The sequence below is a fragment of the Perognathus longimembris genome, chromosome 12 (genome assembly GCF_023159225.1).
Source record: "Perognathus longimembris pacificus isolate PPM17 chromosome 12, ASM2315922v1, whole genome shotgun sequence".
Taxonomy (NCBI): domain Eukaryota; kingdom Metazoa; phylum Chordata; class Mammalia; order Rodentia; family Heteromyidae; genus Perognathus; species Perognathus longimembris.
The window spans coordinates 45,535,922-45,551,752 of record NC_063172.1 but is presented as its reverse complement, the minus strand read 5'-3'; positions in this window follow the sequence as shown (position 1 = coordinate 45,551,752).

Below are 15,831 nucleotides of genomic sequence, written 5' to 3'. Positions count from 1 at the left end.
CGTCTAATCCCTACTAGCCATGGGGGACATGAGAAAGTAAGTTTGGATCCCACACAGAAGAGATAGATAAGCCCAGGACCCCTCCCCACATGTATGGGGAGGAGTAGAGCGAAGCCAGGCAATTGGCGGCCCAAATGTGGGGGCACAGAACCCACTCGAGTAACCCCGTGGCTTCTGGTAGGCCTCGGGAAAATTAAAGAGAAGGAATTCTCTGGGCGTGTGGTCCCCACCGAAAGAGAAAGAAAAGGTGGGGCAAAACCAATCTGTGTCCAAGAGACTGAATCCAATTTTGTCACAGGCCAAGGGCCGAGAGATTTCTGCAGACTTCGGGGTGGCGCGCATCCCTTATGCATCTCAGGGCACCAGGCGGCAGCGATGGCTGATTGCTTGGGGTCCGGGACAAGCGGCGTGAATTACGTGTCCCACCGAGAGAGATTGCAGCCCCAGTAATGTTGAGACATGGCAAGCCTAGAGACTCGCGGGGTGCCTGGAGAAGCTTGCCTTCACACCAGTGCCTGCTTTTCTTCTCTCTCTGGGACCACCGATAGCTCCAGTAATGCGGCGCAGCAGACGTTCCCAAGTGCTGGAGCGGTGGGGCCCGGGCAGCTGTGGGCGGTGCCAAGCACATAGTGCGAGAATCTTTGAGCTGTTGGAGCACCGAGCTGGCGGCTTGGTGCCTGTGCCTGGGTAGCGAGAGCGACAGTAGCACAGTGCCCCCAAAGCGCGCGAGCGCCGGAGTGGCCCGCACCCCCACAGCTACAGGCGGCACTTAGCGTTGCAGTGTCCCAGGGCACAGAGCTGTGAATGCTCTCTCCACCCCCAAAGCCAGCCCCAAACCCACTGGATTGCATTATATGGCCGCCGAAAAGAGACAGATCTTAGATTTCTGTTATCAGTGTTTACTAAGGCAAGATGATCTTCTCCCCGCCCCCACCCTTGCTGGTGGGCCCACGGAGGCTTTGGGGCGGAAACTGCTTTATGCTCCCTCCCCCCTGCCCTGCCTTTGAGGCCTGGGAAGGTGGATAATCTGCTTTAAAGAAAAAAAAAAAAAAAGGTTCTCTGTTTTTTGTCAATGTTCGCCAGTCGGAGACTCGTTAATTCTGAGTTTGTGGGCTAAATTCCAAACTTGGTTAACAGATAAAAAAGATTCCAAATTTTCCCACCTCCACCGCGGAAGGGCGGGGACTCAAGAGATGGCAGACCTCCCTCCAGCGATTGTGCTGCAGCTGGGATGGGCTGGTGCCTGTCTGTGAAAAACTCCCCTGCTGTGCTTGCCTACATGCTTTCCCTGTGTTAAACTCACAGCTACAGGCTGAGAGAGAGAGAGCAAGAAAAAAGCCCCAAATTTCCAACAAAAAATGGAGTAATTGGAGATATTTTAAAAAGGGAAACAGAGTTTTGATACAGCAATAAATAATTTGGTTGGATTTCCTATAATTACCAGCTCAGAGATACTCAAAATCAAAAGAGTTTTTCTACATGGTTAAAAGGTTTGCTTGCCTGAAGTGATTTGATCCTGCGATACTCTTTTAATTTGGAGATATTACAAAAAGCAAAGTGCTGGGGCCAAAATCCCTTGTATTTTAACCCTGATAAACACAACTAAGTTATCTTGGATATTAGTCTGATGATTCAGATACTGAATTTCCATGTGAGACTCCTATCTTGAGTTACATATAATCAGGCAGGCGTTTAAAGTATGTTTGTTTAACTATAATGATAAGAGTAAATTCTCGTTAACCCTGTATGTATACAAAATATGGCAAAATAAGCTAATGGTTCTCATTAATTTGTTAAAAAGCTAAATGAATAAATGCCTCTAAATTTGTAATTATGATTCCTGCATTAAAAGAAAAAATTGTCATTTGAGTTCAAAGTCTTTCGGATACAAACAAGGCTAAGACAAAGGCCTGAAAGTACATTCCTAAATGGAAAATTTAAACAAAGTGCCAACAAGTTGCCAGATTAAAGGCACCATAGCTGTTAAAAGCTACAGAGTTTAAATGGGATTTTAGAACTAGGAAAATCTCTTAAAATCATCACCTTGCTTAAGCCAAAAGGGCATCTGCCTACAAGGCCAGGGAATACTCAACAACCAACCAGAATATGCTGGGGGGATTTAAATGTCCTTAACCAGTCTACTTTTCTGGTTTATGCCCAGGATATACTTTATGCCATTCATGCCAACCAGCTCGGAGAACTTGTCAATACTTTGCTTGATCTTTTCAAAAGTCTCTTTTGACAGAATAACATCTCCCTAAAGTCACTAACTGGAAACTTGCGGTTCAAGGCCATCCTCATTTTTCCATAATGCTGTGCCAAGCTACAGGGTGGCCAGATGAGACCAGAACACCCATTGGCCCGGATAGCCATTCCATTCTTGTGGTAATGATAAGAACTTTTCCCAGCCACACTGGACAGTGCCAGGCTGACCAGGGGCCCTTGACCACCTAGCCCCCTTCCAGCAGGAAGTAGCTTCACAAGAAAGACCACCACCCTTATTCCCAACCCAGCCTGGTGCCCTGCCATGTCATGAGAAAAAAAAAAAAAAGGAGAGAGAAGGGGGAGTAGACCCCATGATTAGTAAGGATAGCTATGCTTACATTATATATCTTAAGAAAATATCTTAAGAAATTTTAAATCTTCCCAAAACAGTGGGAAAGAGCTTTGTAAATGCTTTTTTACAGATTGGAAAACTAAACCCAGAGCACTTTCTCTGAAGAAATGTCTCTTCTTGTTCTCTTCAGGAAAGCAAGGAACATACTGGATTCCTTCTGCTCTTCTAAGAGAATATAGAAAACCTGCCTGCATACAACAGTGGTAGTGGTAAAAAAAGCAGCCAGCTTCCCTTCCCTGTTTGTTTGCTTTCTAAACTCTTCATTGAGCGTTTCTTGAGGCACAATATTTAGCTGTGGCAATGTCGCTTGCAGTTTTGTACAAAAAAATTAAAGAAATTTTGCACCGTGTTTCTTCCGCTCCTCTCCCCCTACTGTTTGGTTTAGGGGAGTTCCATTAGAGGGAAATAGGAGCTGAGGGTTTGACACTAACGTTTCATGATAAAAATGTTTTAAAAAAGTAAGCTCAAAGGTTTAGCACCTTTGCTTCAATGTTTATACAAAAAGAATGTTTTACTAACCACATATGTTTAAGTCACCAGTGGTGGACTACCAGAGATGCCAGAACTTAAGCCTGCTTTTACCTCACCACCAAAAGAGGAATGGATGATGTCTGCACTTTCCTGCACTTGGCGCGAGACAAGCTAAAGACTCCAGCTTCTCTGGACAAAGCCAGACAGATGGCCACTTTACCTACCCCTTATATATATGTCTTATGTCAGCATTTGCCTTATGCCTACATATGCCATGTTACAGCATCTCCTGCTAATTTAAAGAAAAGAAAAAAAGAAAGGAGCAGATGTTGGGGTCAGCTGTGCCTTTAAGAGGCCACAGCTGGCTTTGTCCCATCCCCTCTTCTTCTGCTTTTAAGAGGAAGAGAAGCCTCCACCCCTGGGGCTAGCACATGTGCAATGGCGGGGGGACCCCAGAAACCCAATCCTTGGGGGGCTGGGCCTCCGTCCACAAGGGAAGTCCCCTGACATCACTTGATGGACAGCCCCCTCTGGCCAACTAGCGGCCCCTCACTTGTGCCCACCCTTGGAGGTATATCTGTGCCTCCTCATTTGAATAAATCAGACGTCCTAGAGGCAGTCTCTGAGACCACTGTGCGCTCATGTCTTTCCTTGGGCTGGCGAGCATGGGGTTTCCCAACCACACGCTAACCGAGGCTCACCTGGGATCTGACTTCCGAGTCTAATCCCTAACGGAGGGGGGGGGGGATGTGAGAGAGTGAGTATGGTCCCACACGGAAGAGATAGATAAGCCCAGGACCCCTCCCCACGTGGATAGGGAGGGTAGAGCGAAGCCCGGCAGTGGCTATCTCTCCTGATACATTCACAAACCCCATTACTTGTTCTGTCCAGAATCTATAGGAAACTAGGAAGGTTTTCTTCACCCTCCAATATGAATTAAAATGTAGATATCTCCAGGACACTGTATCCAAGTTAATCCTTTCAAGTGCTATCTGTTTTTGTCTCCACACATCTCAACAGAAATGAATGTTGAGTATTCATTTGTTTGTTATTTTCTTCTGAGACATACTATCAGTGGTTGTGTAATCCTCCTTTTTTATGTGAAAACAGTTTTAGAAGAACAGATAGGAAGAATTCAACTTCCAATATATGGAATAGTAAGTAACTAGTGACATGGTAAACTTGGAAAGCTATTCTGTCAAACTTTTCAGAGAAAAATGCAAATGAAATAGTATGGAATAGCACTGTAAGGTGTCAAATGCTTCATTGACTTTTTTATTTATTTAAGCAATAAAGTGGATCAGAATTTCCTACTGGCAGAAAGGACATGGTCCATGGTAAGATAATTATTAATGAGTAAAATCAAAGAAAGTAAAAAAAAAAAAAAAAAAAAGAACAGAAGTTTTGGTCCTGGTGCAAAAGTAAACAGTGGTGTCAGCAATGGCTATTGTGGTTAATGTGAGTATTGGATAGCCCTCCATCAAGATAATTCAGAAAAGCTGGAATATTCTCCTGCTTTAATATAGTGACTACTTGAAAGAAAAAAAGATTCAACAAGAGATCGTTCCTCTAATATCTTTCTAGGAAATTGTGAACACAGTATGGTACTGGTGGGTGAAAGTAACCTGAAAATCTAATTTTAGAGCAAGACATATGAAACCAAATGGCAAATAATATTTGTGTGTGTACCAAACAGCTTTGAATGACAAAGGAGAAACACAGTGAGAAATATGTTTTCCATATGCACAATGTAGGTCAGCTATCTTAAAATATCTAACTAAAAGAACAACTGTAACAACAAAATAACACCAGAAACAACGAAGTGTTTCATAAACATTTGGTATGCAAGTGACCAGCTTACATTTATGCTTCTTTAAGGCTCAGCCTTAGAGTTCTGGCAATAGTATTTGTAGCAATTGCTTCCTGGATCTATAACTTTATGTAGCATTTCTTCCTCCTACCATCCTATTGGCTCCCTGAATCCAGAGATTCACCAAACTGCAGTCAGCCTTATGAATTAAATCAAGGCTTTTCCTAGTTTTTTTTAGGATAAATTATATTTATACACACAAATACATTTATAACATATATTTATATCTATGTAAATATACTTAAACATATAATTCTGTACATATACTATGTATATGCATGATATATGTGTATGTATATAATTATATATAATTTTATATAATAGAATATATATTCATTAAGGCCTTTGATCCATTTAAAGTTGATTCTGGTGAAAGGTGATATATAGGTATCACTATCTATCTATGTATCTCTCTATCTATCTATGCACACACATTGGGACATGCTAAATTATACAAGTCTCTAGTCATTCACATACTGAGGCCAAAGGAAGGTACACACAAAGTTTCAGTATCTATCTGCAGATGGTCATATAAAATAATATTCTATGAAATGAACTCCAAGGAAAGGAAACTAGAGACATTTTTTTAGTCTCCATTGTTGCTGGGTGTTTTTTTTTCTTTTCAATTTTTGTTTTATTTTCCTTTTATCTTTTTTTGTTGGTTTGTATTTGGGAGGATAGAGCACATAAAATGTGGAACAAGGTTGAACAAATGCAGCAATGATACTCACTAGACACTCTGTGGAAAATGAACTGGATATCTTATATGAGGAGATGGGAGAGAAAAACTGGGAGAGAGGGACTGAAGAGGGAGACATGGTTCAAAATCGTACCCATTACTCATTACCTGATTCGTGCAACTATAACCTGCTGTATACCAACTCTACAATAAAAATAAAAAACAATTTAAAAGAAAAAGAAAAAAAAGTACAATGCGCAGATAGGAAGGGTATTGCATGAGGATCTAGTATACTTTTTAAAAAAAATTTTCAAAGTGAAGTACAGAGGGGTTACAGTTTCATATGTAAGGCGGTGAGTACATTTCTTATCCAACACTTTACCTCCTCCCTCCTTCCACCCCTCCATTCTCCCAGTTTCCCTCCCCCCCCAGGAGTTGTACAGTTGGTTTACCCCATATAGTTTTGTAAGTATTGCTGTTGCATTGGTTTGTCTTTTTATCCTTTGTCTCTCGATTTTTGGTATTCTCTTTCTCTTTCCTAGTTCCAATACAGGTATATACAATATCCAGGGTACTACAATCAGTTACAGTGATAGCAAGGGTAAAACCACAGGAAAGAACTATGAAAAAAAGGGAGGGGGCACAAGATCTAGGGTACCTAAGAGGACAATATACAACTTCTTTTCATTGTTAAATTGGAGCTATTAGGAGTAGAGAATATGTGGGCCAACATTTTAGACCAAGCAAGCCCCAGTTTGACTATGTCCTAGAGTGTCTCTGCTGGAAGCTGAAGCAGATGACGAGGGACTGCTGGGCCCCTATAGTCACTAGGGTGCACTTCCTGTAGGATTCCCACATGGAATAAAGACGTTGGAGAGGGATGAAGAGCACATAGAGTAAGCAGGGCTATTATGTTTCCTGTATGTTCTCAGGAGCTTTGTCCTAGGGTAGTATGGTTAAATTTCAACAGGGATTAGCAATGCAAGATGGCAGGCATTGAAGCGTAGTTTTATTACAGATGGTGGAAACCATGAAGTAGGAAGAATTTAATTGAGGGAATTTATTAAACTATTCCTGCCTAAAAGCAGATGGAGCAATCTTGCCTTGAAGCTGACAAATGTGTAAGTTGGAAAATGAGGGAGAGTTTTTGTTATTTTATCCTATTTATTTTGTCATTTTATTTCCATTAAGAATAGAATGACAGTTAAGCTATCTTATAGAAGTCACAGCAATTATTTATATTAGATTTTCAATCATGTTAAATGTGTTAAATGTTACATAAAATGCTTGGATTTGTAGGTACTGGTGCTCGTAACTGTAATCTTAACTACTCAAGAGGCTGAGATCTGAAAAATGTGGTTCAAAGCCTGCTGGAGCAAGAAAAGCTTTGGAGATTCTCTTTAAATTAGCCACCAGAAGACTGGAAGTGGCACTGTCACCCTAAGTTGGTAGAGTGCTAGCCTTGAGTGTAAAAGCTCAGGGACAGCTACCAGGCCCTGAGTTCAAGTCTCATTATCGACAAAAGAAAAAAGCTTAAATTCAAATTATATGGTACAGATATTCAGTAATTAATATATTTATAATATTGGTGAATAGCACTACTATAAAATGTTTTAAAATGTGATGCATACAGTAAAATACAGAAGAGGACAGTACTTTTAAGTTTTACTGTTTAATTTTTCATATGGTTGCCATTTTTTCCTCACTTTGGGACTAATTTGTAGTGAAGTTTAAAATGAAATTTTTACAACATAAATTACACAATGCATACTAAGTTGTCCAGCGGCCTCCACAAAGTATGGAGTACATGGTAAAGGTATTTTGCCAGAGACAGTAATGCTCACTCCATCTGTTTTCTCTATCCTAGGAAAACTTGCAATGTCTCAGAGTTATAGTCATAATTCTAACAAATGTTCTGTGGTCACAATTTCTGTTTTTTATTTCTTAACAATACTGTTGAGGTTTTAATAAGGCCCTGGCCCTAGCAATAGTTATTTTCCTACAGCTGGCTTTTTACTACTTGAGCCACTCCTCCAGCACAGCTTTTTAGTGAGTAATTGGAGATGGAGTCTCACAGATTTTTCTGCCTGAGTTGGGTTCCAACCTTAAGTGGCCTATAAGTGATTAAAGTATGGAAGAGCAATCTCCAAATCTCTAAGCAACCATTATAATTGACACAAATATCCTTGATAGATTTTGAATTCTCATCAGTATTAGAAGAATAATGAACCTGAAAATTGCTCAAACCCTATTTTTTAAGAATATAAGTTAGTATTAGTTTGGGAGGGAAATCAAGAGATTTTTGTTTTGTTAAGCCAGGGGAAGTAACATGGTATAGTTTGATGAAAGCTTAAAAATATAAATTTGTTTACCTAAAACAACAAAAAGAAGAACTTTAGATATTACATTAGCTACCAACTATACTAGAGGAATCTTAAAAAGATGTGATGGAAATTTTAGGGCTAAACTTTAGAATATTATTGTGCCTTGAGAAAGAAAAAAAGTTCAATATTAATAATATATTGCCATTCACACTGGCAAGTGTTTGCAGCACCGTGTTTGTTGTAGCAAACAGAGTTTGGCAAACGATAGACTTTGGGTCAGGTTGGCCTGTCATGTGCTTATGTAAGTAAAAGTTTATTGAAATATAGCCACACCCATTTGTATTTTGTTGTCCATGCCTGCCTCCATGAAAAAAACGCAAAGTTGATTGTGACAGAGACCTTACTTTCAGCCAAGCAAACAATACTAAGCATTTGAACTTTTACATAACAACTTGATAGATCCTCAATAAAAACTGATGACTAATTGAGGATGGATCCTGAAATTTTAGAGGAAAAGAAAACATTTCATGAGAAATATAATTTTAATTACAAATAACTCCAGTGGATTATACCTTAAAACAAATGCAATAATGTTTCTGAGGACAGGCTTGACTCTATGTTTTATTTTTTTCTAATTTAATGAGGATAGTACTTTGTCTTCTGGGTGGTGCTAAAATGGTAGTGATGCTTATGTATGTATAGAAAAGGATCCATTGGTATAGTCCCATGCATTTACTTTAAATTTCCCCTTGTTTTTGTTTGTTTGTTTTGGTGATTTGGTCCTGAGATGATTTTGCTGAGATGAAAAGCCTTGAGTACAAAATAAAGATGTTATCCAGATGGTGGTGTAAGAAAAAAAAATGACTTTGTATTTTTTCGTTTTCTTTATTTTTATTTCAATAGACTGGTTTTAGAGCAGTTTTATGTTCAGAGAGAAAGTCGGTGAAAAGTACAAAGAGTTCCCGTAGACCCACTGTGTAACAGTGATGTAAAACCTCCGATATCAACATTCCATACCTTTCTAGTACATTTCTCACAATAAAATAAACTAAATAGGCATATCATTGTCACCCAAGCCCATAGTTTACATAAAGGTTTACCCTCGGTGTTGTACATTCTATGGGTTTTGACAAATGTGTAGTGACATATTATTAAGCACAATAGTTTCCCTATCCCAAAATCCTATATGCTTCCCATTTCTTTCTTCCTCTCAATATTCCCTGGAAAATGCTGATAGTTTCATTGTTTTTATAGTTCTGCCTTTTTTTTTTTTCCAAAACATAAGAACCAATAGGCAGCCCATACTGATTTGTTTCTTCAGCCTATTAATACTCATTTAAAGTTTTTCCACTTATTTTCATGGCTTGAAAGTTTAGTTCATCATAGAGTTGAATAATAGTGTAGTGTCTGGGTGTATGACCATTTATTCACTTACCTATAGGAGGATATCTTGGATGTTTCCATGTTTTGATAATTAAATAGAGATACTATAGAATGTGATTTTTGAATCATATTGTAAGCATATGTTTAGTTTTTCTTAAAGAAAATAAACAGTGGGACTGGGGAGGAGGGAAGATGGAAGAAAAATGAGGGAGGAAGTAACAAGACTGACAAGAAACGTACTCACTACCTTACATATGTAGCTGTAAACCCTCTATACATCACCTTGACAATAAAATTCAATTTAAAAATTACTAAACCGTCTTTTAAATGGGTATAGCACTTTGCATTCTCACCAGATCTGGAAGAACTTAATCTCCAATGAATCATCAGCTATGGCAAATGAAATTCCCGAGTCTCAGAACCATCAGGTTTATTTTAGGGAAAACAAAAAATAAGGGGTTAGGCAATAGCATAGGCAGCAAAGGATTAGTTTAAAGATGTTTTCCATTTGCCATCTTTGCCAACAATGAAATGTTAAGTTACATGCTTTACTTTTCTTTATTTTGGCAAAGTAAAAAGATATTTTAATGTTGGCACTTTTCTTTGTGGACTGCATAATTAATCATTCTGCCTATCAGAGATCTGCACTACAATTTAGGCATGCAGGACAGTATTCTGTGTCCTATACAGACTGACCAAATTCTTGTATTTACTGAGGAAAGCCTCAATCATCTATCCAGAACCCATCCTCAAAAAGCAAGCATATCCAATTTTCTTTAAAAAGCCATTTGAGAATAGTTTTTCACAGACATCTTTTCCTCAAATTTACTTAGAGTCAAATTTAAACCCTGAGAGTGCTGCCTTTTGAAAATAAAAACAAGTTCTCCATTTTTTTTTTCCAGTCCTGGGGCATGGACTCAAGGCCTAAGCATTGTCCCTGGCTTCTTTTTGCTCAAGGCTAGCCACTCTGCCACTTGAGCCACAGTGCCACTTCTGGCCTTTTTCTATATATGTGGTGCTGAGGATCGAATCCAGGGCTTCATGTATACGCAGCAAGCACTCTTGCCACCATGCCCTATTTCCAGCCCCTCTAAAACTTTTTAAACATTCTGTTCACTGAAATATGCTTTTAAGTATATTTATTGTTTGGTTCAATAACTTTTTAAAAATTCAGATCATTTAAAAATTATCCTTAAATAGTTATACAAAGGAGTTGCCATTTAGCAAAGCTGTTTATGAATATAATGCATCTTGATCAATATCACCCTTTGCAGCATTCTCAAACATTCCTCTTCTACTGTCCACTTTCTGCATTATTCATAATTTCGTAGGATATATATTGAATTCTTGGCTGTACTCTACCTCTCTTCTCATCATTTGTCTTCGTCTTTCTCCTTGATTCCATACCACCTCTCTCAAGTATACATTTCCTGGTGTTTTGTTGAACTTTTACTTTGCTTTTCTAAGGTATTGCATTATTTGAGTTCTCCCTTGAATCTGCTATATTTCTTTTTTTTAATTAATTGAACATAATTTTTTTTACAAGGTGTTGTTCAAAGAGGGTGCAGTTACATAGTAGGGCAGTGTGTACATTTCTTGTGATATCTTACGACCTGTTTTTCTATCCCTTATCTAGGTCAGGTAGACATATATGCAATATACAATGTATCAAGAACATATACAGTATTCACAGACTTGGTCTCTACTGTCTCTCCGTCTCCCTTTGTCAACAGTCATATATCAGGGAGATCATGCCCCTTTGTTTTCTGTGTTCTAGGCTTGTCTCACTCAACATTATTTGTTCGAGTTCTGACCATTTCCCTGCGAATAACAATATTTCACCATTCCTAATCGCTATGTAGTATTCCATTGTTTATGAGTACCATATTTTTTTGATCCATTCATCTGTGGAGGGGCATCTGGGTTGTTTCCATATTTTGGCTATTGTGAATTGTGCCGCGATAAACATGGAAGTACAAATGTCTTTTTGATATCTTGGGTTTTGCTGTTTAGGGTATATGCCTAGGAGTGGTATGGCTGGGTCATAGGGTAGGTCTATATTGAGCTTTTTGAGAAACCTCCATACTGTTCTCCAAAGTGGTTGTACTAATTTGCACTCCCACCAACAATGGAGAAGGGTTCCTCTTTCCCCACAGCCCCTCCAGCATTTGTTGTTTCCTGAGTTCAGAGTATAGGCCATTCTAACTGGGGTGAGGTGGTATCTCAGGGTTGTTTTTATTTGCGTTTCCTTTACTAGCAGGGATGTTGAGCATTTCCTCATGTGTTTCTTTGCTATTTTTATATCTTCTCTTGTGAAGTCTCTCTTTAGCTGTTTTGCCCATTTCCTAATAGGTTTATTGGGCTTGGAGGGGCTTAGTTTTTTGAGTTCTCTGTAGATGACCGATATCAGGCCTTTGTCTGTTGCTGTGCTGGTAAATATCCTTTCCCATATCGTTGGCTGTCTTTCTATTTTGGTGGCTATGATCTTAGCTGTGCAGAAACTTTTTAATTTGTAGTAGTCCCATTTGTTGAGTCTTTCCCCTATTTGTTGTGCCCCTGGGACTCTGTTCAGGAAGTTCCTTCCTGTGCCTATAAGTTCTAGCGTCTTTCCTACTCTGTCCTTCAGTAGTTTCAAGGATTCAGGTCTGATGTTGAGGTCCTTGATCCATTTTGAGTTGATCTTGGTGCATGGTGATAGACTTGGGTCTACTTTGAGTTTTCTGCATATGGCTACCCAGTTCTCCCAGCACCAGTAGTTGAAGAGGCTATGTTTATTCCATTGTATGTTTTTAGCTCCTTTGTCGAATATGAGTTGGCTGTAAGAGTGTGGTTTTATTTCTGGGTCTTCAATTCTAATCCACTGGTCTTCCGATCTGTTTTTATACCAATACCATGCTGTTTTTGTTATGATGGCCTTGTAGTAGAGCTTGAAGTCTGGTATTGTGATACCTCCTGCACTATTTTTTTTTGCCTAGAATTGCTTTGGCTATTCTCGGTTTTTTTTGCTGTTCCATATGAATTTATGGATTGGTTTCAGTGAAAAATGTGGCTGGGATTTTGATAGGTATTGCATTGAATTTGTATAACAATTTGGGCAATATGGCCATTTTCACTATATTGATTCTGCCTACCCATGAGCATGGGAGGTCTTTCGATCTCCTTGTGTCTTTTTTGATTTCCCTTATTAGATTTTTGTAGTTTTCATTGAATAGGTCCATCACGTCCTTGGTTAAGTTGATCCCTAGGTATTTTACTCTTTTTTGGCTACTGTAAATGGAATTGTTTCCATAATTTCCTTTTCTGTTTGTCTATTGCTGGTGTACAGAAAAGCTGCTGACTTTTGTGGATTGATTTTGTATCCTGCTACTGTGCCAAATTGGTTTATTAGGTGTAGGAGTTTGGGTACTGAGTTTTTTGGGTCCTTCAGATATAAGATCATGTCGTCTGCGAATAGGGATAACTTGATTTCTTCCTTGCCGACATGGATCCCTTTGATGTCCTCCTCTTGCCTTATTGCTATGGCTAGGGATTCCAGCACTATGTTGAACAGAAGTGGGGAGAGTGGGCATCCTTGTCTTGTTCCTGAGTTTAGGGGGAATGATTTAAGTTTCTCTCCATTTAATATGATATTAGCAGTTGGTCTGTTGTATATGGTTTTTATTGTTTTGAGGAACGTTCCATCTATTCCTGTTCTCTCCAAAGCTTTTAATAGGTATGGATGTTGTATATTGTCAAAGGCTTTTTGGGCATCGACTGAGATAACAATGTAATTCTTAATTTTAGATCTGTGTATGTGGTGAATTACGTTGATTGATTTACGGATGTTGAACCATCCTTGTGACTGAGGGATGAAGCCTACTTGGTCAGGATGTATGATTTTCTTGATCAGTTTCTGGATCCTGTTAGCTAATATTTTATTGAGGATCTTTGCGTCTGTGTTCATTAGTGATATTGGCCTGTAGTTCTCTTTTTTTGTTGGATCTGTGCCTGGTTTGGGAATGAGTATGTTATTAGCTTCGTAGAATGAGTTTGGGATTTCTCCCTCTGTTTCTATTTCACGGAAGAATTTGAGGAGTATTGGTATTAGCTCCTCACTAAAGGTTTTGTAGAATTCGTTGGTGAATCCATCTGGGCCTGGGCTTTTCTTAGTAGGGAGGTTCTTGATTACCTCCTGTATCTCACCGTAAGTTATTGGTTTATTTAGTTGATTTATTTCTTCTTGGTTCAGTTTGGGAAGTTTGTACTTCTCTAAGAATTGATCCATTTCTGTAAAATTATTGTTTTTTGCTGAGTAGAGGTTTTGGAAATAGGTCCTTATGATTTTTTGAATATCGTGTGTACTTGTAATTTTTCTGGTGGAGTCTCTGATTTTACGTATATGAGTCTCTTCTCTTCTTTTTTTTGTAAGTCTTGCAAGGGGTCTGTCAATTTTTTTTATTTTCTAAAAGAACCAGCTTTTAGTCTTATTTATTTGTTGAATGGTCTTTCTATTTTCAATCAGATTTATCTCTTCTTTAATCTTTGTGATCTCTCTCCTCCTAGTCGTTTTAGATTCTGTCATTTCTTGTTTCTCCAGTTGTTTTAGTTTCTTCGTGACTGTATTCACCTGCTCTGCTTCCATTCTTTTAATGTGGGTGCTGAGTGCAATGATCTTGCCCCTCAGTACTGTCTTAGCCGTGTCCCATAGGTTTCTTTGTGATGTGTTTTCTTTGTCATTGTGGCTTATGAATTCGTTGATTTCATCTTTAATTTGGTCTGTGGCCCAAGTGTTGGATAGCAGCGTGGGGTTTAGCCTCCAAGAGTGTTTATAGCCTCTGTAGTATCCTTTGTTGTTGAGGGTTACCTTCAATCCACTGTGATCAGATATAACACATGGGATGATGTCAATACTTTTGTATTTGCTGAGGTTCTTTATGTGGGCTATGATGTGGTCTATTTTGGAATATGATCCATGGGCTGCTGAAAAGAAGGTGTATTGGGTCTCTGTAGGGTGAAAAGTTCTATATAGGTCTGTTAGATCCATTTGGGAAATGGTGTTATTTAGGTCCTCAGCTCCCTTACTAATCCTCTGGGTGTTGGATCTGTCTCTTGGAGAGAGAGGAGTATTAAAGTCACCCACTATGATTGCGTCTATCTTGCTCTGTAATTCTGTGAGAATTTGCTTGACATATGTAGGGCCTCTTTTGTTCGGTGAGTATACATTTATCACTGTCATTTCTTTATTTTTTTGGCCAGTCTTGGGCCTTGGACTCAGGGCCTGAGCACTGTCCCTGGCTTCTTCCCGGTCAAGGCTAGCACTCTGCCACTTGAGCCACAGCGCCGCTTCTGGCCGTTTTTCTGTATATGTGGTGCTGGGGAATCGAACCTAGGGCCTCGTGTATCCGAGGCAGGCACTCTTGCCACTAGGCTATATCCCCAGCCCCACTGTGATTTCTTGATTCTGGATTTTTCCTTGTATTAATATGCAGTGTCCTTCTTTGTCTTTTTGAGTGGACTTTAATGAGAAGTCCAGCTTGTCTGAGATCAGAATGGCTACACCTGCCATTTTGGTGGGTGCATTTGCTTGGTAGATCTTGCTCCATCCTTTCATTCGAACCCTGTTTTTGTCCCTTGCTGTAAGGTGGGTCTCTTGAAGACAGCAGATGTCAACTTTTTGTTTGCAAATCCATTCTGCCAGTCTGCTCCTCTTTATCGGGTGTTTAAGCCATTTATATTTAAAGAGATGAAGGATAAGAGTGTTTTTTATCCTTCCATTTTCTTGTTGGGCTGTTTTTTCCTCTTTTTTTTTTTTTCCTTTCTTTAGTGAGCTGGTCTTTCTGCTGGACTTTGGCTATTGAAGTTTCTTTCTGATTCTGTCTGTGTGTCTTTTACAATCTCTGTTGGGTGGAGTTCAGCTCTTAATATTTGCTGTAGGGCTGGTTTTTTATTCACATACTCCTTTAGCTCCTCTTTGGTGTGGAAAGATCTGGTTCTCCCTTCAAATGTGAACTCCAATTTCGCTGGATATTTGATCCGAGGTTGTAAATTGTTATTCTGAAGTACTTGGATGGTGTTCTTCCACTCACTTCGAGCTTGGTAAGTTTGTGTGGATAAGTCGGATGTTATTCGAATCCTCTTCCCATTGAAAAAAGTTTCCTTCTTCGCTTTGGCTGAATTCAGAATTTACTCTTTAATCTTGAGGTCTGTAGTCTTGAACATTATGTGCCTTGGGGTAGCTTTCCTGGGGTCTGGCCTGCCAGGTGTCCTATAGGCTTCGGTTGCCTGGATGGGGTCCCCTGTGAGATTGGGGAAGTTTTCTGCAATAACTTTATTGAGAACATGATTAAGCCCTCTGTTCTGGTATTTGGCTCCTTCTTCTATTCCTATTATGCACAGATTATATCTCTTGTCTTTGTCCATTAGTTCCTGGATTAGTCTTCCCTGAAGCTTCAGCTTTTCTTGGAGTGTGGTCATTTTCTGGTTGTTGTCAGCTGTTTCATTTTCCAGG